Raw genomic sequence first — 23,023 nt, 5'->3', positions numbered from 1 at the left:
ATTGTTCTTCCCAGCCAGATATCTAGGGTTGTGTCTGACTTAGAGGTATTCTGAGGGTATACTCCAAAGGCTGTTACTATCCCCTTTCGGTGGACACTGGCAGCTTGTCTCTATCATGCCCAGAACCATAGATATCATCCCTCCAGCAGCTGGTCCCTGTTCCAGCTTCACACACCTGATATTCAGTTTTATATTTTTGTCGGTGGATTGCTCTGGGTCCTGAACTCTGATCCCCAAGTCCCCTGTACCCTCTAGTTTTACATCCAATTGAAAGCTAAGAAATCTTTCCAGGAACTGGAGATATCTACTGTCAAGCAAGCTGTCCTCCCACCGGAAAATGATAAATATTAAGCCCACTCTACTAGCCACCCCTCCCCTGCATATTAAACACCCCCTACTACCCTGGGGGTCATGTACCGGGGCCCCTTCATTCAGCCTAATGCCCCTTTCTACAGTTTAGTGTTCTCGCTCCTGCTCTACTGCTGTGAAGATGGCCCTGGCATGTAGGCCACTCCCCAAGGCCGTTGAATATTTAATTATTAACATACTACTGTTTATTTGCTCTGCTATTTTTTTTTTTTTTTTTTAAATAAATGTGTTATTTCAAACTCTAATAATTAAAATAATAATAACAAGAATTGGGGTTGCATCCACAACTTCTAAATCATCTGGAACAATACAAGGCACGAAAGCCAAATAGGTTTGGAGAAACTGGCAAAAAATATCAGTTTTGTTTTAGTTCTTGCTGAATGATTTTCCAAATTAAGTTAGAGAATGATATATAAGTTAAGGACATCTAGTTTGGTATTTAGGTTCAATGTCTGCATTCAGAATGTTGTCACTAATATCGAATGGTTCTGACTCTGAATGTCAACATATTCTGTAAATGCAGGATTTGCTGGGAGATTTCCAGAAAGGGGGTGGAGCCAAACCCATTTATCAGTCTCTTGTGTTTGAGATACACATTACTTGTCTTCTTACCTCTCCCTGAACACACACACACACATGCCCATCCGCCATAATGAACTCTTCAGTAGGGTCAGATGGAACAACAGCAGCAGAACAGCTAGCCCTGTCGGTCACTGATGGGGGAGAGAGCCGGGTACATTGCGTCATAAGGCCAAAACATTCAAGTGGTGATGTTTCAAATGTAGACCACAACAAACGGCTCCGTTACAGAGGGAAGAAAATTTTGATCCGTCGGGGGAGGATACTGGGTACTTTAAAATCCCCCCCTGCGTGTGCCTTTGTATTGCATAGAAATGGAATGCTCTGACATGTTCTTTTATGAGAGCTATAAAGAGAATACCCCAACACAGAGACAGATGAGACTCTAGGAAGAACAGGGCAACAAATGATGTAATGCACTTACTGTACTGTATAAATAGTGTTCGATTAGTTCAAAGGAAGTATGGGAAAGCTAGGTGAAAGGTTAACAATATTCATTTAGCATTAATAGAACAAAAACTGTTTTACAAGTAAGTCTATGCAACCCAACGCTGTACACTCTTCACCAGTTAGACCTAAGCTAAAATGATATTTTACTACAACAATGCTGTAATTTATTTCAAGTTTCTCTCCTTGCAACAGTTGAAAGATCCCTGTATAGTTCAGTACTCCCTCATAAAAGAGCATTTTGTTTTTCAGTTATTTAGTAGTAGACAGTAAATCATAAAAACTTTAGTACAACAACAAGGTTGCAGCAATATATCATGTAATATGTAAACAATCTCTGCTATAAATAATGTTAAACTTTCCTACAGTATCAGTTAAGAAATCCCTTTAATACAGCATGTGAACAACTCAGCACAGGACAAATTAAGGTTTTTGAGATATTTCACATTTCATTAAAAGATAAAAGACGGCTAGATGCATCATCGCTTGGAAAGTGATAAAATGGAGAGTGAAAAAGTACCAGCCAATCAGATCCTAATTGCCATGTCACATGCTGTGTTTGAAAAATGGTAGTTAGGAGCTGATTGGCTGGTACTTTTTCACTCTCCATTTTATCACTTTCCAAGCGATGATGCATCTAGCCCAGAATATGAGAAACTTCAGTGTATTACTCCAGTGCAATAGAGCAGAATGAATACTCAGTGCATGGCAGTTCATCTCTCTTTCTTTTACTTCTTACCTTTCTCTATGCCTCCTTCTCTATGTTCTCTCCCTCTACTTCTTTAATGTTTCTTACTTCCCTAATTCTTATTGCACTGGTTACCGGCCATGTCCCAGCCCTCCGTATTGTGGCTTGCCCAGCCCACTACTCTGATGCATCTGGGCCTGCTCCAGAGGCAGAACTCTGGGAGACAATGGAGTCGCTGCCACCGGGCTCCTGATGTTAATGGGGCAGCTCTTATCAGATTCGGACTGGGAGGCATGGGTCAATTTGTCCTCCTAGCTGGACCACTATTGAATGATTGGGGCAGGCATCTGGCCGGGCAGTTAGAGGTTCCCACAGCCTCGGGCCATCTGTAGGACTGAAAGGGGATTCAGATTTCCTATATCGCGGTGTGCTGCTTTGCCGCTGCCACCCCCTGACCCCCCTCCATTTCAGCCGAATCCTTTGTTGTCACTCCATCTGCCTGTATGGAAACCTGGCCAATAAGAGCCAGACTTCACAGATGGAGTACTGCATGGTCCAATCAGAGAGTACTGGTAGTCTGGGGGGGGAAGGGGGCGGGAGTTGTGTGCTTACTACCTCTTTGCCCGCTGTTGCATGTGACTATGTGTGCTGTGTATACGCCAGCTTAGAGAAGGCAGCGCAGCCACAGCATGCATGTTGTGTGTGCCTCCTCAGCTCTCCTCACCTGGAACTGGCTTCCTCTTCATTGGTGGGCATGTACTGTAACTGTGCACCGCACAGTAATGAGGCACACTAACAATGTGAGCACCTACTAGTGTTGGCATCATTTATTCATTGCAAGTTGCTTTTTCTTATGGTCTTTGCACACATACTAAGGAGGGGAAACTGAGTATTTATATTTGTCCCAGTTGGAATACACATCATTTTGGTAATGTTACTATTATGTTGCAACATCTTAATCTGTGATAATTTGGCTAAAATAGATGGCTCGGGTTACTAGAAGCTTTAACAATATGTATCTGTAGCTGTACTGGTGAGCAGCCACGGAAGTCTGTATTACAACGTTATGCTAATTCCCGATTTCATTCCAGCAATGTGGGGGTCATGCATGTACAAGTGGAAACCTGTGCCAGCCATTGATTTTACACAGGCCACAACAACCGCCATCCTGCACCAGCCCCAAGCCATATGCAAGAGATCCATCAGAAACAGGCTTCCCTTCCCCATACACACAACTCTCAGTCACATGGAGCTTTAGATACACGCCAACAGCACTCCCAGAATTAGGTGGGTAACATGCCTTTGCTTTGCCACTGCTCCTCTATGGCAGCATGGTGAAAGTTATAAAGTTATGCCACACTGTAAAAATGTTTCTCTATCGTCCTAGTGGATGCTGGGGTTCCTGAAAGGACCATGGGGAATAGCGGCTCCGCAGGAGACAGGGCACAAAAAGTAAAGCTTTTTCAGATCAGGTGGTGTGCACTGGCTCCTCCCCCTATGACCCTCCTCCAGACTCCAGTTAGATTTTTGTGCCCGGCCGAGAAGGGTGCAATCTAGGTGGCTCTCCTAAAGAGCTGCTTAGAAAAAGTTTAGCTAGGTTTTTTATTTTACAGTGATTCCTGCTGGCAACAGGATCACTGCAGCGAGGGACTGAGGGGAGAAGGAGTCAACTCACCTGCGTGCAGGATGGATTGGCTTCTTGGCTACTGGACATCAAGCTCCAGAGGGACGATCACAGGTACAGCCTGGATGGTCACCGGAGCCGCGCCGCCGGCCCCCTTGCAGATGCTGAAGTCAGAAGAGGTCCAGAATCGGCGGCTGAAGACTCCTGCAGTCTTCTAAAGGTAGCGCACAGCACTGCAGCTGTGCGCCATTTTCCTCTCAGCACACTTCACACGGCAGTCACTGAGGGTGCAGGGCGCTGGGAGGGGGGCGCCCTGGGAGGCAAATGAATACCTATAAAGGCTAAAAATACCTCACATATAGCCCCTAGAGGCTATATGGAGATATTTAACCCCTGCCTGATTTTTCTAAATAGCGGGAGACGAGCCCGCCAGAAAAGGGGCGGGGCCTATCTCCTCAGCACACGGCGCCATTTCCTCTCACAGCTCCGCTGGTCAGGACGGCTCCCAAGTCTCTCCCCTGCACTGCACTACAGAAACAGGGTAAAACAGAGAGGGGGGGGCAAATTTATGGCGATATTTTGATATAACAAAGCAGCTATAAGGGAGCACTTATTATAAGGCTATCCCTGATATATATATAGCGCTTTTGGTGTGTGCTGGCAAACTCTCCCTCTGTCTCCCCAAAGGGCTAGTGGGTCCTGTCTTCGTTAGGAGCATTCCCTGTGTGTCTGCTGTGTGTCGGTACGTGTGTGTCGACATGTATGAGGACGATATTGGTGTGGAGGCGGAGCAATTGCCAAATATGAGGATGTCACCCCCTAGGGAGTCGACACCAGAATGGATGCCTTTATTTATGGAACTACGGGATAGTGTCAACACGCTAAAGCAGTCGTTTGACGACATGAGGCGGCCGGACAATCAATTAGTGCCTGTCCAGGCGACTCAAACACCGTCAGGGGCTGTGAAACGCCCTTTGCCTCAGTCGGTCGACACAGACCCAGACGCAGGCACTGACTCCAGTGGTGACGGTGACGATTCAACCGTATTTTCCAGTAGGGCCACACGTTATATGATTTTGGCAATGAAGGAGGCGTTACATTTAGCTGATACTACAGGTACCACTAAACAGGGTATTATGTGGGGTATGAAAAAACTACCTATAGTTTTTCCTGAATCAGAAGAATTAAATGACGTGTGTAATGAAGCGTGGGTTGCCCCTGATAAAAAGCTGATAATTTCAAAGAAATTATTGGCATTATACCCTTTCCCGCCAGAGGTTAGGGAGCGCTGGGAAACACCTCCTAGGGTGGACAAGGCGCTAACACGCTTATCTAAACAAGTGGCGTTACCCTCTCCTGAGACGGCCGCACTTAAAGATCCATCAGATAGGAGGATGGAAAATATCCAAAAAAGTATATACACACATGCAGGTGTTATACTACGACCAGCTGTAGCGACTGCCTGGATGGGCAGTGCTGGGGTAGTTTGGTCAGAGTCCCTGATTGAAAATATTGATACCCTGGACAGGGACAATATTTTACTGTCGTTAGAACAAATAAAGGATGCATTTCTTTATATGCGTGATGCACAGAGGGATATCTGCACACTGGCATCACGGGTAAGTGCTATGTCCATTTCGGCCAGAAGAGCTTTGTGGACGCGACAGTGGACAGGCGATGCGGATTCAAAACGGCATATGGAAGTTTTGCCGTATAAAGGGGAGGAGTTATTTGGAGTCGGTCTATCAGATTTGGTGGCCACGGCTACAGCCGGGAAATCCACCTTTCTACCTCAAGTCACTCCCCAACAGAAAAAGGCACCGACTTTTCAACCGCAGCCCTTTCGTTCCTTTAAAAATAAGAGAGCAAAGGGCTATTCATATCTGCCACGAGGCAGAGGTCGAGGGAAGAGACAGCAACACGCAGCTCCTTCCCAGGAACAGAAGCCCTCCCCGGCTTCTACAAAAGCCTCAGCATGACGCTGGGGCTTCTCAAGCGGACTCGGGGACGGTGGCCGGTCGTCTCAAAAATTACAGCGCGCAGTGGGCTCACTCGCAGGTAGATCCCTGGATCCTGCAGATAATATCTCAAGGGTACAGGTTGGAATTAGAGACAGATCCACCTCGCCGTTTCCTGAAGTCTGCTTTACCAACGTCCCCCTCCGAAAGGGAGACGGTTTTGGAAGCCATTCACAAGCTGTACTCTCAGCAGGTGATAGTCAAGGTACCTCTTCTACAACAAGGGAAGGGGTATTATTCCACTCTTTTTGTGGTACCGAAGCCGGATGGCTCGGTAAGGCCTATTCTAAATCTGAAGTCCTTGAACCTGTACATAAAGAAGTTCAAGTTCAAGATGGAGTCACTCAGAGCAGTGATAGCGAACCTGGAAGAGGGGGACTTTATGGTATCCTTGGACATCAAGGATGCGTATCTCCACGTTCCAATTTACCCCTCACACCAGGGGTACCTCAGGTTCGTTGTACAAAACTGTCACTATCAGTTTCAGACGCTGCCGTTCGGATTGTCCACGGCACCTCGGATCTTTACAAAGGTAATGGCCGAGATGATGATTCTTCTTCGAAGAAAAGGCATATTAATTATCCCATACTTGGACGATCTCCTAATAAGGGCGAGGTCCAGAGAACAGCTAGAGATGGGATTAGCACTGTCTCAAGAAGTGCTAAAACAGCACGGGTGGATTCTGAATATTCCAAAATCCCAGTTAATGCCGACAACTCGTCTGCTGTTCCTAAGGATGATTCTGGACACGGTTCAGAAAAAGGTTTTTCTCCCGGAGGAAAAAGCCAAGGAGTTATCCGAGCTTGTCAGGAACCTCCTAAAACCAGGAAAGGTGTCTGTACATCAATGCACAAGAGTCCTGGGAAAAATGGTGGCTTCTTACGAAGCAATTCCATTCGGCAGATTCCACGCAAATGGTCAGGGTCGCATCTTCAGATGCACCTACGGATAACCCTGTCTCCAAGGACAAGGGTGTCTCTTCTGTGGTGGTTGCAGAGTCCTCATCTATTGGAGGGCCGCAGATTCGGCATACAGGATTGGATCCTGGTGACCACGGACGCCAGCCTGAGAGGCTGGGGAGCAGTCACACAAGGAAGAAACTTCCAGGGAGTATGGACGAGCCTGGAAACGTCTCTTCACATAAACATTCTGGAACTAAGAGCAATATACAATGCTCTAAGCCAGGCAGAACCTCTGCTTCAGGGAAAACCGGTGTTGATCCAGTCGGACAACATCACGGCAGTCGCCCATGTGAACAGACAGGGCGGCACAAGAAGCAGGAGTGCAATGGCAGAAGCTGCAAGGATTCTTCGCTGGGCAGAGAATCATGTGATAGCACTGTCAGCAGTGTTCATCCCGGGAGTGGACAACTGGGAAGCAGACTTCCTCAGCAGACACGATCTTCACACGGGAGAGTGGGGACTTCATCCAGAAGTCTTCCACATGCTGGTAACCCGTTGGGAAAGACCAATGGTGGACATGATGGCGTCTCGCCTCAACAAAAAACTGGACAGGTATTGCGCCAGGTCAAGAGATCCGCAGGCAATAGCTGTGGACGCGCTGGTAACGCCTTGGGTGTACCAGTCGGTGTATGTGTTTCCTCCTCTGCCTCTCATACCAAAAGTATTGAGAATTATACGGCAAAGAGGCGTAAGAACGATACTAGTGGTTCCGGATTGGCCAAGAAGGACTTGGTACCCGGAACTTCAAGAGATGATCACGGAAGATCCGTGGCCTCTACCTCTAAGGAGGGACTTGCTTCAGCAGGGTCCCTGTCTGTTTCAAGACTTACCGCGGCTGCGTTTGACAGCATGGCGGTTGAACGCCGGATCCTAAAGGAAAAAGGCATGCCGGAAGAAGTCATTCCTACTTTGATTAAAGCAAGGAAGGAAGTAACCGTGCAACATTATCACCGAATTTGGCGAAAATATGTTGCGTGGTGCGAAGATCGGAGTGCTCCGACGGAGGAATTTCAACTGGGTCGATTCCTACATTTCCTGCAATCAGGATTGTCTATGGGTCTCAAATTGGGATCTATTAAGGTTCAAATTTCGGCCCTGTCGATTTTCTTTCAAAAAGAATTGGCTTCAGTCCCTGAAGTCCAGACCTTTGTTAAGGGAGTGCTGCATATACAGCCTCCTGTGGTGCCTCCAGTGGCACCGTGGGATCTCAATGTGGTTTTGGACTTTCTAAAATCTCATTGGTTTGAACCACTAAATAAGGTGGATTTGAAATATCTCACTTGGAAAGTGACCATGCTTCTAGCCCTGGCTTCTGCCAGGAGAGTATCAGAATTGGCAGCTTTATCTTACAAAAGCCCATATCTGATTTTCCATTCGGACAGGGCAGAACTGCGGACTCGTCCGCATTTTCTCCCTAAGGTGGTGTCAGCATTTCATCTGAACCAGCCTATTGTAGTGCCTGCGGCTACAAGTGACTTGGAGGACTCCAAGTTACTGGACGTTGTCAGAGCATTAAAAATATATATTGCAAGGACAGCTGGAGTCAGAAAATCTGACTCGTTGTTTATATTGTATGCACCCAACAAGATGGGTGCTCCTGCGTCTAAGCAGACGATTGCTCGTTGGATCTGTAGCACAATCCAACTTGCACATTCTGTGGCAGGCCTGCCACAGCCTAAATCTGTAAAGGCCCACTCCACAAGGAAGGTGGGCTCATCTTGGGCGGCTGCCCGAGGGGTCTCGGCATTACAACTTTGCCGAGCAGCTACGTGGTCAGGGGAGAACACGTTTGTAAAATTTTACAAATTTGATACTCTGGCTAAGGAGGACCTGGAGTTCTCTCATTCGGTGCTGCAGAGTCATCCGCACTCTCCCGCCCGTTTGGGAGCTTTGGTATAATCCCCATGGTCCTTTCAGGGACCCCAGCATCCACTAGGACGATAGAGAAAATAAGATTTTACTTACCGATAAATCTATTTCTCGGAGTCCGTAGTGGATGCTGGGCGCCCATCCCAAGTGCGGATTATCTGCATAAATTGTACATAGTTATTGTTAACTAATTCGGGTTATTGTTGAAGGAAGCCATCTTTCAGAGGCTCCGCTGTTATCATACTGTTAACTGGGTTTAGATCACAGGTTGTACGGTGTGATTGGTGTGGCTGGTATGAGTCTTACCCGGGATTCAAAATCCTCCCTTATTGTGTACGCTCGTCCGGGCACAGTACCTAACTGGAGTCTGGAGGAGGGTCATAGGGGGAGGAGCCAGTGCACACCACCTGATCTGAAAAAGCTTTACTTTTTGTGCCCTGTCTCCTGCGGAGCCGCTATTCCCCATGGTCCTTTCAGGAACCCCAGCATCCACTACGGACTCCGAGAAATAGATTTATCGGTAAGTAAAATCTTATTTTTCCATTACAAGATGGTTTGGATACTGCCACCAGCATTCTGGTTTCTACTGTACACAGTCACTTGTGGGTGGGGGCACCAACTTATATCTTGCCTGCGGGCGACTGGGACAAACTTACACCACTGCACCATGACCTCTCTGAGCGGTGCACTCCTGACGCCAGGTGCTGGTGATCTAGCTGGCGATATGGACGCACAGCTTGCTCCTCTGGTCATTCATTAAGGTCAGGCCTATGGTATTTCTCTATACCTTCCCATTTCTATGTTTGTCCATAATGCCGGCCCCACTTCTGGGCCTCTTTCTTTGCCTGTCCGGTCTGTCTCTTCGGATGTCTTGTACAAAGCTTTGACTCTGGCTCTGCTTATGCTGTCTCTTGTGCTTCAGATGCTGGGACTGTTGCTGGGCAGGAAGTGGTTAAGTCGCTGGTTGCAAGGGCCTTCTGTTCTGGTACCGGTGTTGGTGGATGCATACGTTTCAGGTAAGCGTGCATCTGTTTTACATTTCACCAATTCTGAGTGTTTACTGTGCTCCTTTTTCAGCAGCAACATGAGGCATTCACATTGGAGGCGTAAGTGCAATTGCAGTAGCAGCAGCCTGGGTTCCCCTTGGAACCTTCACTCGGCTGTTGAGTTGCCCCATATAGTAAAAGACAAAACTCATGAAGAAGGTTAAGTTGGGCTGCATGATTGGTTCCTTTGCTGAACCTCCTTTTGTGGGGTTAGTTTTGTCTGCAGTGGTAGTCGATCCCATGAAAACCCACGGTAAGTTCCACCTTATCCAGCATCTCTCCCATCCACCAGGTCAGTCCGTCAATTACACCATTCCTCCTGGTTTGCCTAGTGTTTATCAGTCCCTTGCTGATGACCTGAGTGTTGTTTGCTCATTTGGGCTGGGGGCACTGCTGGGTAAAGTGGAGATTGAGTTGGTCTTTCACGTGTTGCCTCTTCACTCTGAGGTCTTTTGGTTAATTGGGTTCAAAACGGCGGACAAATATTATATTGACAGATGCTTGCTCATGGGGTGTTCCGTGTAGTGTGTGTACTCTGAGTTGTGTCGGGTCAGCGGGCTCTCCTGCTGCATGGAGTTCCTGTTTTAACTGCTATGTTTGCCAAGTTTGGTGTTCCCATTGCCCTACATTTGCCCTGCAGCTCTGACGGTGGGAGCAAATATATTTAAAGCTGCTATAACCCGCCAGATGCCATGCACCGCCCAATGGTGCAAACAGGAGGGAGGCAGCCAGCACATTTCCATCAGTATTACTCCTTGTTACTCAGTTATTGCCATTGACAGTTAAAATTGATCATTGCATGGTCCTGCTGAAAATTTGATTCAGTCACCAGTTTAGATAATTTCAGCTGCATCTCTTGGCTCTGGTGAGTCTAAGACCACTTTTAGACATCAGACCCGGGAAATTGCTGGGCCTAGCACACCGGCAAATTCCCAAGTCTCAGCTATATGAACCTGGTCGAGAGCAGGGTCATTTGCAGCCTGGGTTGATGGGCTTTCACGTGCATAAACTCAGGATTTTGATGCATGTCTGAAAGGGTCTAACACACACTTCTGTGAATCCAAGAACAAGTGTTAACCCCTATAAATTGGATTAAATGGTGGATTTAAAAATATTGAATTTTTTGTGCTAAATTGTATCTAACGTTCTCGTGAAAAACTGCTAATCAATAATATAAGCAGGACAGATACTGATTTCTTATCAAGGAATATAGGTGGGATAATTTATATGTTGCTTTTGTTGGCAGGAGGGTTTTATGATTTTCAATTGTTTTAATTGGTTTGAACATATGAATTAAGTGTATGATATTCTAACTAATGTTTTTACTTTCATTTTTATTAGACATATTACTATAATAATAAATATTGACAATTGTATTATTACTACAGCATTATCTCCTATATTATTATTTTTTAATAGATAGATGAATGCAGCCCTGTTTATTCTCTTTTTATGTGTAGGTATCGGTTGGTAGTCTTTTAACAGCTGCTTGGTTCATCTATATAATTAAGTATCATTAATTCCTAGTACAGCACATTGGATTTGTTTTTTGGTCATCTTCATGCAACTCTCTTTTCCAACCCCTGGGTCCACAAGACCATTTCATCTCCAATAATAAGTTATGCCCCTGGACGGGACTGCACAGGCTGCTGACAAAGTCTCACTTGAACTCTGAGTCAATTACAGGGCCAGGCTTGATATCCATGCTTGAGCACAGGTGATTAATTGGTATCTCGGTTATTCTGATTTATCCATCTGTGCTAAAGCCTGGATATCACTAAAACCTGCACTGCTAGTGGGTGAGGACCGAGGTTGGGATTTCCTGCACTGGACCATTGGGAAGTACTCACCCAGGACTACCAACTTCACCTATACAAGACTCAAACCACATTATTTCTTGAGAACTCTATTCTTATACCCGTGTCCTGCAGTTTCCCGTTATAAAAGTACACCTCTCCTTATACTCTGTATGGCTTTTTATTATATAGCTCATAGCTGTTGTGATAAGACTTTTGCTGTTTTTGTTATTGTGCACAGATATACAGTATGTGTCTCTTGTATTATACTTATGAGTTTATTAGAACATTTATACTTTACGTTATCCACAAGTTAGTATATCTGAGCATATCATCACTTCTAAATATATATTTGTACCTTTGGCTCCTACACACTTAATTTCTGATATACTGTACAAATAATTGTGTCACATCTCCCACTGTTCTGCACATTCCTTCTACTTTACAGTTTTTATTAAACAGGTGACTGTCCCATTTGGACTGGCAGTGAGATTTGTGATATCAGTACCTTTGCCTTGTAATAATATCTTCATTTCTAAAATACCAAGATACTTATATAGATAACGTGTCTAACCATCTTGGTCCCATCTGTTGGTACTGAATTCTGTTATACAGTTGATCTACACTTCATATATTGACTCTCGGCAGCGCCCAGGGCTCATTCCTCTCTTCTTTGTACATACAGTATCTCTCACTGACTGACTTGCTTCATTTTTTATAATCCTTCTCCCAAAATGCTTATTGTTCTTCACTTTCTCTACTTTCTTCCATGACTTCACTGCCTGTCCCTTTTCTCCTCTCCTCACCATCTGTCGCTCCCAATAACACTGTTTTTTTTATGAGCCTTGTGCAAAAATGAATCCTGTTTTCAGAGATGAACCCAACTACAGTATAACTCGGCCATCTGGGAGAATGCAATTGCTTGAGGTAGTTGTATTGGGATTTCATCACAAAAGGGCTAATTCAGACATACACACAAGTCGGACACACGAGCAAGATCGATTTACTTGAAGCGTTAGAAATAGCAGTAAAATAATCACCAGTGACCCTGCACCTTACATTACTTATCTCTATGTCATGTGCAGTGTAACCTGGTCATTTTACATTTTCCCTCGGATTTTTGCTTAGTTTATTTATCTTAGTTGCTTCTTTAATATGACTTTAATCTAAAGGGGCCAATGCAGAGTGGAATGCACGATGGACGTACTTGCCAACAAATGAGCCTGATTCAGAGATGGTTGGTAATGTAGCCGCGATTGCAGCTGCTCTCTAAATAGCACTTGCAGAATATGGAAACACTAATCTCAGCCTTCTCTTTGTGCTCCTTCATGCGATTGAGAGTACGAGCATTGAGACACCCACTTAGAGACTCCATTGTCTGTGCAATTGCGATGGAGATTGCAAACACTCCAACATCAACGCAACATTGGTTACGCCCTATCCCACCCCCGCACAAGTACAAAAGCATCGCACAGCGGCGATGCTTTTGTACTTTAGGAGTAGCTCCCTACCAGCGCAGCTCCTGCGTACTGGCAGGGAGCTACACGATGCTGTGAGGGTCGCAGCGGCTGCATGTGACGTCATGCAGCCTCCGCAGCACGCCCCCCTCACGGTCCGGGCACACCTGCCTTGCCCGGACCACGCCCCTAAAACGGCGTCCAAACACAGCCGGCCCACCCCCTCCAGCCCAGCGACCACCTCTGCCTGTCAATCAGGCAAAGGCAATCGCAGGGCTGAGACGGCCGTCGGCTGTCTGGCATGCACTGGCGCGCTGCGGAGCCAGCACATGCGCAGTTCAGACCTGATCGGCTGCTGTGCGAAAATGCACAGCACTGGTCAGGTCTGAATTAGGCCCATTAAATCCCATTAAACATGGCCTCTGAAGCAGTGGATTTGCAATTGGCAATGCAGTGACTTTCCCAGCCACACCCTTTTTTGCTCTCATTTTAGGTCACCTTCTAATCTCCACCCTGAAGTACCCAGGGATCACAAACCCCTTCTCAAGTGTTAGTGATGTCATATGGAAATGCCAGCACCATTGGACACTTAGGTTCACACAAGTGCAGTCGAGATTTCCAGGACTTGCACTGTAGCAAAAATTGGCCCATATGCAGAGTTGTACACATCGCTATGACCATATAATCCCTCTTTATATGCTTAGTTTAATAGCATTCATCATTATCAGTGTACATTTCTCTACACTATTGTGCAGTAGATTATCTTGAAACAGCCATATTTTTACTTCCACACAACTGTGCATAGCCCACACTTCCATCAATACCCCCTCTCAATGCTTTGCCTACATGCAAATACCCTGTTACCACCCATTTATGCCCTTCAGCCAGTGGAGATGCGATCGTGCTGACTACAGCTCTGCATCACCTGTACTTGCGTACCTTTGGCTCTGGAGCATTCACAGAGATAAAACATGCAACAAGTCCACAAATTCGACTTGCATGGGGGGCGTGGCCTGGCAGGCAAGCTGGAAGGACGTGCCTGAGAATAGCTCCTGGCACCAGAGCTGTAAAATAGCCGAATTGCCCTCTATTTGGCCCATATTCCGGCCCACACAACTCCTGCTGCCTTAAATAATCCCCCCTGCATCTGACATGTCGAGTCCCGGAGCCGGAGGAGGCCTCCTGCCTCCTTGCGGGTTGGGGCCTAGGTGCCAAACATAAGCAGGGGGCTAGATTTTGGAGGAGACCCCGCCCGTGGTGGACGAGGGCTGAGAGACCTGCCGGGAATTAGCAAGACCCAGCTATCAGCGCTGCAGCATCACCAGCAGTCTCCGTAAGTGCAGTGCCCTGTCAGCGCCCGGCGGAGAGTGAGACCGGGTGCGGGCGGCTGCCTGCACGGAGCCCTGTGGTTGCCGGGACGACCGTCACGATCCGCCGGAGGCTGGCGGTGGGCCCTTCTAACGTGCGACAGACGGCGGCGGCGGCTCTCTCCATCTAAGCCGGAGCCGTCTGCACTATCTACCTCGCTTTCCGGCGGTGCCCCTCACGAGGGCCTGCGGGAGGCAGTCTCGCTGCTGACGGCCATCTTGGACTGGGAGCTCAGGCACGGGTGCGGCCCTCGGCGGCCGAAGGTGAGAATAGGGGACCCTGTGTGTCGGCTGGACCGCAGATAGGAGCCCCCCCCTGTGGATCCCTGTAGTGTGCCCCAAATAAACACCCCTGACCTGCAGAAATGGAAGGAGATGCCCGCTGAACCCGGAGCCCCTCGCCCGGCATTACCTCACTGCCCCCCACCACATGTCCACTAGAGCAGCCCAGCTCACCCGGGTATACAAATAAATAAGTCCAGTGGGGACCCTCTGGCCCTGTATCTTAACCAGCGCAGAGTATTTCACCACAAGAATTATTCACCATTTACTCTGCTCTGTTTCACCTATGATATATGAGCCTGGAGCTCCACCTACTGGCAACCCTCATATCTGATCCCATCTGCAGGCTGGGTAATCTATCTCTCATAATGTGACCCCTCGGAATATGCCCTGAGTCTCGGGATCACCTATGTCATAAAATTGAGGCTGCTCCGTCTCCGCCACCGGGACGTTTTCAAACACACTGATGCAGTGATTCTCTCTAAACCAGCATATACACACGCACGCTCAACATGTCTAAAGGCAACAAAAAGCAACAAGTGGCAGCGGCCACCCCGAGCCTGAAGAAATATGCCTACTCAAACACCAAACCATCAGGTCAAGAGGCCACAACACAACTCGACGTCTCAGACTCGGAGGACTCCGACCATTCTCCTCTGACACGAAAAGATCTCCACCTGCTTTTCTGCGAAATCAAGGAGACAAGGAGATCTGTACAGGCGGTACAGGCGGAGGTCCATACCGCTATTACCTCTCTTAAAGCCGACATCACAGACCTGGGGGACAGGACAGACCACTTGGAGTCCAAAATGGACGAAGTGGTCGCCTTTCAGCAGGGGGTGGAGGATGATGTCCATACCCTGAGACAAGAAATGCGCCTAATCCTGGAACACCAGGAGGACCAGGATAATCGGGCGCGCCGGAATAATCTTCGCATCAGGGGGATCCCCGAGGAAGTTGATATGACATCCCTCCCCGGCTTCCTCAAGAAATTGTTTGTCCATCTCTCGCCCTCAACGCCGGAAGATCAATTTCTGCTGGATAGGGCTCACAGAGCTCTTCGCCCCCGTTCTCAAGACCAAGCACAACCCAGAGATGTTATTCTCCACTGCCACTACTATTCGGCTAGGGAGGACTTGCTTCGGGAGACTAGAAAGCTTCCCAAGCTGGATTTTCTAGGACATTCCCTACAAATATTTCAGGACATTGCTCCCAGTACGCTAATTAAAAGAAAGGAATTCCGTCCTATCACTATGGCTCTGCGAGATAAGGGCATTCGATATAGATGGGGATTCCCCTTCCGCATACTTGTGTGGCACCATAACCGCCTACACTCGGCTAGGGACCTAGCTGAAGCTAAAGATCTCCTACGCAACCTAGGCGTTACCCCGTCTCTGCCTATGCCCGAATCTCCGCAGCGTATAAATGAGGCTCCCCCCGCAGAATCGTCCGACACTCCGAGACGCTCTCTGAACCGTGACTGGACACGTGTTCCATCAACACGGAAATCCGCCACTGTTGGTCGCGACCCCTGAGGACAGCCCAGCCTAAATGTTATCTGATTCTTCTGTTCTATATTGCTTATTTGTGTGTCTATCTCTCTCAGTTGTGGCTTTCCCCTGCATCCGCCCCAACAACGTCCCACCTCCCCGCATCCAATGCACCGCCATCTGGGTGCGTTAACCTAGGCTGGCCGCTGACATCTTGTTGGTTAACTGAGGGGAGGGTGGAGTTGGGGAGCAGATGTCTACGTATATATCCCTTCAAATGTAGGTTCCCAGACTCGGGGCACTGAGATGAGTGCCCGCTACCTTTGATGTGTCTGGCTCGGCCAGGCCGCGTCCCCACAATTGGGTCTTATACCCTAGTCCGGTCGTTGTCACCTGGTGACCCCCTATGGTTTCCCCCTGACCGGCACGTATGGCCAGATGCTGTCTTTTCTGGTCTCCAACCCCCCTCTTTTCCCTGTCTCTCCCATGTTTTGTCCTCCCTGTTTCTATCACTATCTTGGTATCTGTGTTTTTTCTTTTCTTTTGTCCGTCTATACATAAATACCAACCAGATACTGCACACACTTAAACTGTTTTTGTCCTGGTTTTTCGTAGAGCTGCGGTGTCTGGAGGAAGGCGATGAAGCGTTTCGGGATCCGGTCGGACATGGCTCTTAAAGTCTATTCGCACAACGTTAAAGGTTTGAATAGCCCCTACAAACGCACTAAACTATTCCTCTCCCTTAAGCAGGCCAAGGGAGATTTAGTCTTCCTACAGGAAACGCATTTTAAGAAATCCCTACACCCCGACCTAAAATCCAAAGCTTACCCACTTACGTTTCATGCATGCGATGCCACACATAAGAAGAGTGGGGTTTCCATTCTGATAGCTGCTCACCTCACGTTTGAATTGCTGGACAGTCATGCAGATAATGCAGGTAGATGGCTTATCCTAGTGGGGAAGCTGAATGATAGCCTATGTACCCTAATTAACATATACGCCCCAAACCAAAACCAAGCTACATTCTTCGGGAGAATAAGTGCACAGCTGACTAGCCTCGGCCGAGGAGAAGTCATCATGGCTGGAGATTTTAATGAGGTACTAGATGCCTCCCTGGATAGGTCAAACCCTCCCCGTCCTCGGTCCCCTCACCATCCCCGTCCGACTTTGGCGTCCCTTGCTTTGCTAAACCTTTTGAAAACCCATTTGCTATTCGATTCCTTTAGGGTATCTGAACCACTGACCAGAGACTACACCTTTTATTCCTCGGTACACAAAACCTACTCTAGAATTGACATGATCCTACTCAGCCGGGATATATCCTCAAAATTGAAATCTGCCGGTATTCTCCCTATGATATGGTCTGACCATTGCCCAATCACTGCCGAACTCCAATCCATCACCCCACGACCTCCCCCCGTTTCCTGGCGTCTGAACGACTCCATCTTACACAACCAAGAAGTCACCACTCAAATTAAAGACTGCCTGGCCGAATACTTCCTTCTCAACGACTCCCCAGAGATTTCCCCAACTACTCTGTGGGAAGCACACAAAGCTGTCCTCCGAGGCCATCTGATAAGCCAGACGGCTAGGTTTAAAAAATCCCAGAAGCTTAGTTTCCTCTCCCTCTCTACGAAACTCCAGGCCCTTGAGCGTCAGCATAAACTTTCCCCTACCCTGTCTAATCTAGAGCCCCTACTAGAGGCTAGGAACGCAATGTCACTTTCTCTGTCGGAACGCACGGCGAAGACTCTTCAGAGGCTTAACCAGACCTTCTACGAGAAAGGCGACAAAGCCGACAGAATCCTGGCATCTCGCCTTAAAGCACAAAGATCCCGTAACAATATCTTAGCGGTAAATACCGAATCTGGTGAACTCACATATGACCCAGGGGGTATAAACAGGGAATTTCGAGATTATTACACCAAGCTATATAACTTAAACCCCAAGGCACCAACCCCCAACCCTCCTGATGCATTAATCTCAGAATTTCTCCGCCGAGCCGACCTCCCCCAACTATCTGTCACTGACTCGGTAGATCTGAACAGAGACATCACGGAGGAGGAAATAACGGCCGTCCTGAGAAACCTTAAATCTTCTAAAGCCCCTGGCCCTGATGGCTTTTCGGCTTCATATTACAAAAAATTTGCCCCCCTGTTGGTCCCCCATCTGCGGGTACTATTTAACGCAGTCCTACACGGCGCCCCATTTCCAAGTACCATGCTGGAGGCCAGAGTAATAGTTATACATAAAGAGGGCAGAGACCCACGAAATTGCGCTAACTATCGCCCCATATCCTTATTGAATCTGGATATTAAAATATATGCAAAGATCTTGGCCACCCGCCTTAACGGTGTGTTATCTGAACTGATACACTATGATCAGGTGGGATTTATCCCAGGACGCCAGGCAAGAGACAACACTAGAAAAGCGATCGACATTATCCACCTGTTGAATAACAGGCAAACCCCATCTATTATCCTTTCCTTAGACGCTGAGAAGGCGTTCGATCGTATCTCTTGGCCGTTCTTATTGCAGACTCTTCAGGCGTTCGGGATATCGGCGGAATTTCTGACTGGGGTCTCAGCACTCTATTCCTCTCCGATAGCAAAAGTTCTTACTAACGGGATATTGTCCCCCTCCTTCCCATTGGCTAATGGAACTAGACAGGGTTGCCCTCTCTCCCCCCTGGTGTTTGCCATGGTCATTGAACCATTAGCAGCCATGATAAGGAAGTCCGGCAGTGTTCGGGGAGTGCAGATGGGCTCACAGGAGTCCAAGATCTCCCTCTTCGCCGACGACGTTCTACTATCTCTAACCCAGCCGCAGTCTTCCCTACCCGCCCTATACAGGATTATAGAGGAATATGGTTCCCTCTCGGGATATAAAATAAACTATTCTAAATCGGAAGCCATGCTGCTCCATGTCCCTGGAGACCTCAGGCGCTCCCTACAGTCCTCCTTTGACTTGCGTTGGCAGACTAATAAGATCAAGTACCTAGGAGTCCATATTACCTCCCACTATAACTCCCTATACTCTGAAAATTTTCCACGAATACTGAGCAAGATCAAATCAGATTTGACAAGATGGAGGACGCACATCATATCCTGGCTGGGTAGGATAATTGCCCTCAAAATGACAGTTATGCCACAACTTCTATATCTTTTCCAGACCCTGCCCGTGAGGGTCCCGGAGAGGGTCCTCAGGGATGCCCAGGCCTCATTTGTGAAGTTTGTCTGGAACGACAAACCCCCACGGATTGCCTTTAATATACTTCGACTTCCTCGCTCTGCGGGAGGCCGAGGATTCCCCGATATCAAACTCTACTACATGGCTAGCCATCTCAGTCAAATGGTGGCCTCATTTGCACCCCGTGGCTGTATCGCCTGGGTTGATCTTACCGCACTCTCCATGGGAGTTCGTTCACTGGCTTCGCTGTGGGGCCAGGGCAAACCACACCGGCTGGCTCTTAGAGACATCTCTCCCTCCCTTAAGTTTCACCTATCTACCTGGCACAAGTCTATTACGAAATACTGCTTATCTTCCCCACTCTCCCCTCTTACACCCCTATGGGACAACCCAGATTTTCCCGCCGGGATCCCCCCTCGTAAGTTTACATCCTGGTTTAATGCCCGGATCCTTGTGGTCCACGACTTATCCCTACAAGGCCAATGGATGTCATTAGATGATATTAAATCCAAATTCCCCTCACTGTCCCCTCCCTTCTTTGAATATTTCCAACTCCGTCACTTCCTCCTATCCCTGCCACAGGCCGACGCCCTGAGGGACCTTACACCCTTTGAGTCTCTATGTCTTGCAAAACCCATAAGCAGAGGCCTAATCTCGCAAATATATACCCTGTTGGTTGGGACCTTCTCTGGGCCGCAGACCCGCCACGAGCGGGAGTGGGAGAGGGACTTGGGCCCCCCCCCCCGACGAAACCTGTTGGGAGGAAGTACGGGAGGGCATTGCTAAAAGTTCAATCTCTACCCGACTCAAGGAGACATCCTATAAATTGTATTACCGGTGGTATTATACCCCAGACAAACTATCGCGGATGTTCCCTTCTGCCACCCCGGTATGCTGGCGGGGATGCGGCCTAAGGGGTACTCTCCTCCATATTTGGTGGACATGTCCACGTATCGTTAATTACTGGAGGAGAGTGCTCGACATATTGAACTCGTTAGCAGGGCTTAAGCTTACACTAGACCCATGGATGTTTCTACTGGCCCGCCCGCACCCGGACCTTGACCCACTATTGAATAAATTATTTTCCCATATATTAGTAGCGGCTAAATCCTTGATTGCCAAAAACTGGAAAACCGCCGCCCCGCCCACGATTCCTGCCCTGAACAATCATATATGGTTCGTAGCCAACATGGAAAAAATCACCTATTACCTGCATGACTGTCCCCACAAATTTGAATTAGTTTGGGGTCCATGGTTAACCGCGCGGTCCCCCTCAATATAAGATTCAAACCTGGCCTCTGACCCTGTCTCATCGACCTCCGAGTGGGACGCGCCCAGATCCTCCCTCCGGACACCGCCCCGCACTCTTGGTACCTGATTGTCTCTGCATTACTACATATCATACAGGTATGCCTATTCTATAAGTAGTGTTTATAACTATTGTGGATAATCCAGCTGTTGTACTCCCACAGCTGCATAGAACGGACTAGTTGTCCCCTCTCTCCCCTTTTTCTTTTTTCTTTCTTTTCTCTCTCTCTGTTCCCCCTCTCCCCCTTCCCTTTACCTGTTGATGTTCCCATTTTCCCCATTTATGCGCTCCCTATTCGAAGAGAAATTTTGCTTAACTGTTTAACTATTTACAAAATAATTGGAAAACGGACGCCTTGAAGACTGTTATGTACATTTTATTATGCCACTGTTTTTTTTTTGTGCCATGTGTTGTAGATCTTTCAGTCTCTCTTGGTGTGAATAAAGAAAACTGTTTAAAAAAAAATTCGACTTGCATTCAACTTTCTATCAGCCACATACTGTTAAACAGTTTGTTTACTTATATCCTTCCTTGTCAACTCCGTTAAAAAGACATCACACCCTTCTGTCCATATTGTCTCCTCACTACTGCACTTACCTCTTATTAATACTCATTAATGACCCCCTCCCCATCCCTCACCCCAGATGCCCTCTGACTAGCATTTGGTGTGCACAGCCCCACCAGACAAACTAGGAAACAACTAAAGGTTTAGAAGCCCGTGGATAAGTCAGGAAAAAATAAATATCCAAACAGGTAAGTCTCAGGCTATTGTCTCCAACCCCAGAATGCAGTAGCTTAGGTGTAAAAACGCAACATGGCCAGTCTGCAAGGAGACCTTCCAAAAAAAGTTACGTTCAAAGCAGACACTAGTCAGAACAGTCCCAATCAGCCTGTCCTATTCTTCCTTAAACAGTCAATTGAAACTAAAAGTGCACCAATCAACAAGTGACAAGTTTATCATATCATAGAGGAATTTAATTTACTGATTGGAGATGGTAAAGAGGGACGAGCGTTCTTATAAGTAGATTAGCTTTAGTCTTTGCCTCATTCTCCCCTACCATTTGCAGAGGATGTAGAATTTATGCAGCTCAACTAAGGCCATAAAAGTAACTCAGCCCACCATTCACGGAGCCCAAGCTCTCTCTCTTCGTAATGAGACTGAATGTAAATTGTGGGAAGACTGGTGAAGCTGCAAGTGCAGACTCCACAGAATGGCAAATGCCAGCAAAATGGTTCAGTTGCCTTTTGGATAACTGCCCGCATCAAGCAGAAAATACTGACACACACTATGAGTTCAGCGTTGGCGGCTGCAAGGTCCAACACAATGGTGGCATCTGGGCCAGCAGACCAGGGAAAACAGAGAAACCACAGATGAACAAGACAGCAGTGTTCCACTGCACCAATCCACAGAGCTTTTGGGCTCCAAATACACTGGCAAATAGGCAGCAGTAGAAGAATCCATGTGTCAGTGTCCTCAGCATGAACCAGGGTGAATGATCTCTGATGGCCACACAGCAGCGTTGACAGGTCAAAGAAACCAGCCAGCTATCCCAGAGAGGAAAGTATATGCGGTGCTTCCCCCGAATACAGATGCAGGATACAAATAAGCATCCTAATTCAGACCTGATCGCTGTTCAATGTTCACGCAAGCAGCGTTTGCAAGTGTGCGAACAGAACGCAAGCATGAGAACAGACAGAAAAACACGCCCCTCACGCATGAGTGCACATAAATGTGCAGCAGTGCACAAAAGAGGTGTTTACTATTTTGAGTTGCACGGGAGCGATGCGTTTGCAAGGTTGCGAATCGCATCGCTTTCAATATGGAGCTTGTCGTACGTGTTCATTGCATTCACTAGCTTGAAAATAATCACACAATCATGGGTTTTTTCCAACATATATATAAAAATCACCATAAGGAAGTGTATTGTGATTGATCAATTAAGTGATCAAACACTGCAAAATGAAGAGTTTGACAACCTAATTGCTCAATAACATTCAGCAATTAAGGCAACAAACATACTGTTTGCACAAAATATGTTTGTTGTCCAGTTTGCACAATACAAACTAATATATTCAAATATGTAGTATTTTAAAATAGTGATGTGGTAAACCCCAAAAATAAAAAAAGGAAAGAGACATAAATGAAATGTAGCAAAAACAACAAAAAACACATACTGAAGTAACAGAGGATAGATGATATAGTAATAATGACAGATAAAAAGGTACAATATTCATTTTAATAAAAACGCAACACAATATAATTTTTTTTATTGTTTACTTTTTTATTTTTTTTTAAACAAAATTAAAAAAAAATTATAATAAATTGGCAACATTGCCCAGCAGGGCCTGGATGTTGGCCTGCATGGCCAGTAGCTCCCTCCTTATGGCCTGGTCACAATCTCCAACCTCAAGATCTGTAATACTGTAAGTGGGGAAGAATGTGAAAAAAAAATAAAAACATAAAAGCATATTCTGTAAATCTTCATCACTACAATCCATTAACAATAGCACTGCAAAGCTGAGTATGCTCT

General features: G+C 47.0%; 1 long non-coding RNA gene across 1 annotated transcript in view; it reads left to right on the top strand.

Annotated features, from left to right (window-relative positions):
• Positions 1-23,023, top strand: part of LOC134969308 (uncharacterized) — a 149,026-nt gene that overhangs the window by 14,853 nt on the left and 111,150 nt on the right. The window contains exon 3 of the long non-coding RNA XR_010189445.1: positions 9,479-9,572. This is a non-coding gene — a long non-coding RNA (uncharacterized LOC134969308). The remainder of the gene's footprint in view (positions 1-9,478; positions 9,573-23,023) is intronic.

Source organism: Pseudophryne corroboree, chromosome 11 (assembly GCF_028390025.1).
Source record: "Pseudophryne corroboree isolate aPseCor3 chromosome 11, aPseCor3.hap2, whole genome shotgun sequence".
NCBI lineage: Eukaryota > Metazoa > Chordata > Amphibia > Anura > Myobatrachidae > Pseudophryne > Pseudophryne corroboree.
The sequence above is the reverse complement of the archived record's forward strand: the minus strand, read 5'-3'. Positions and strand labels throughout refer to the sequence as shown.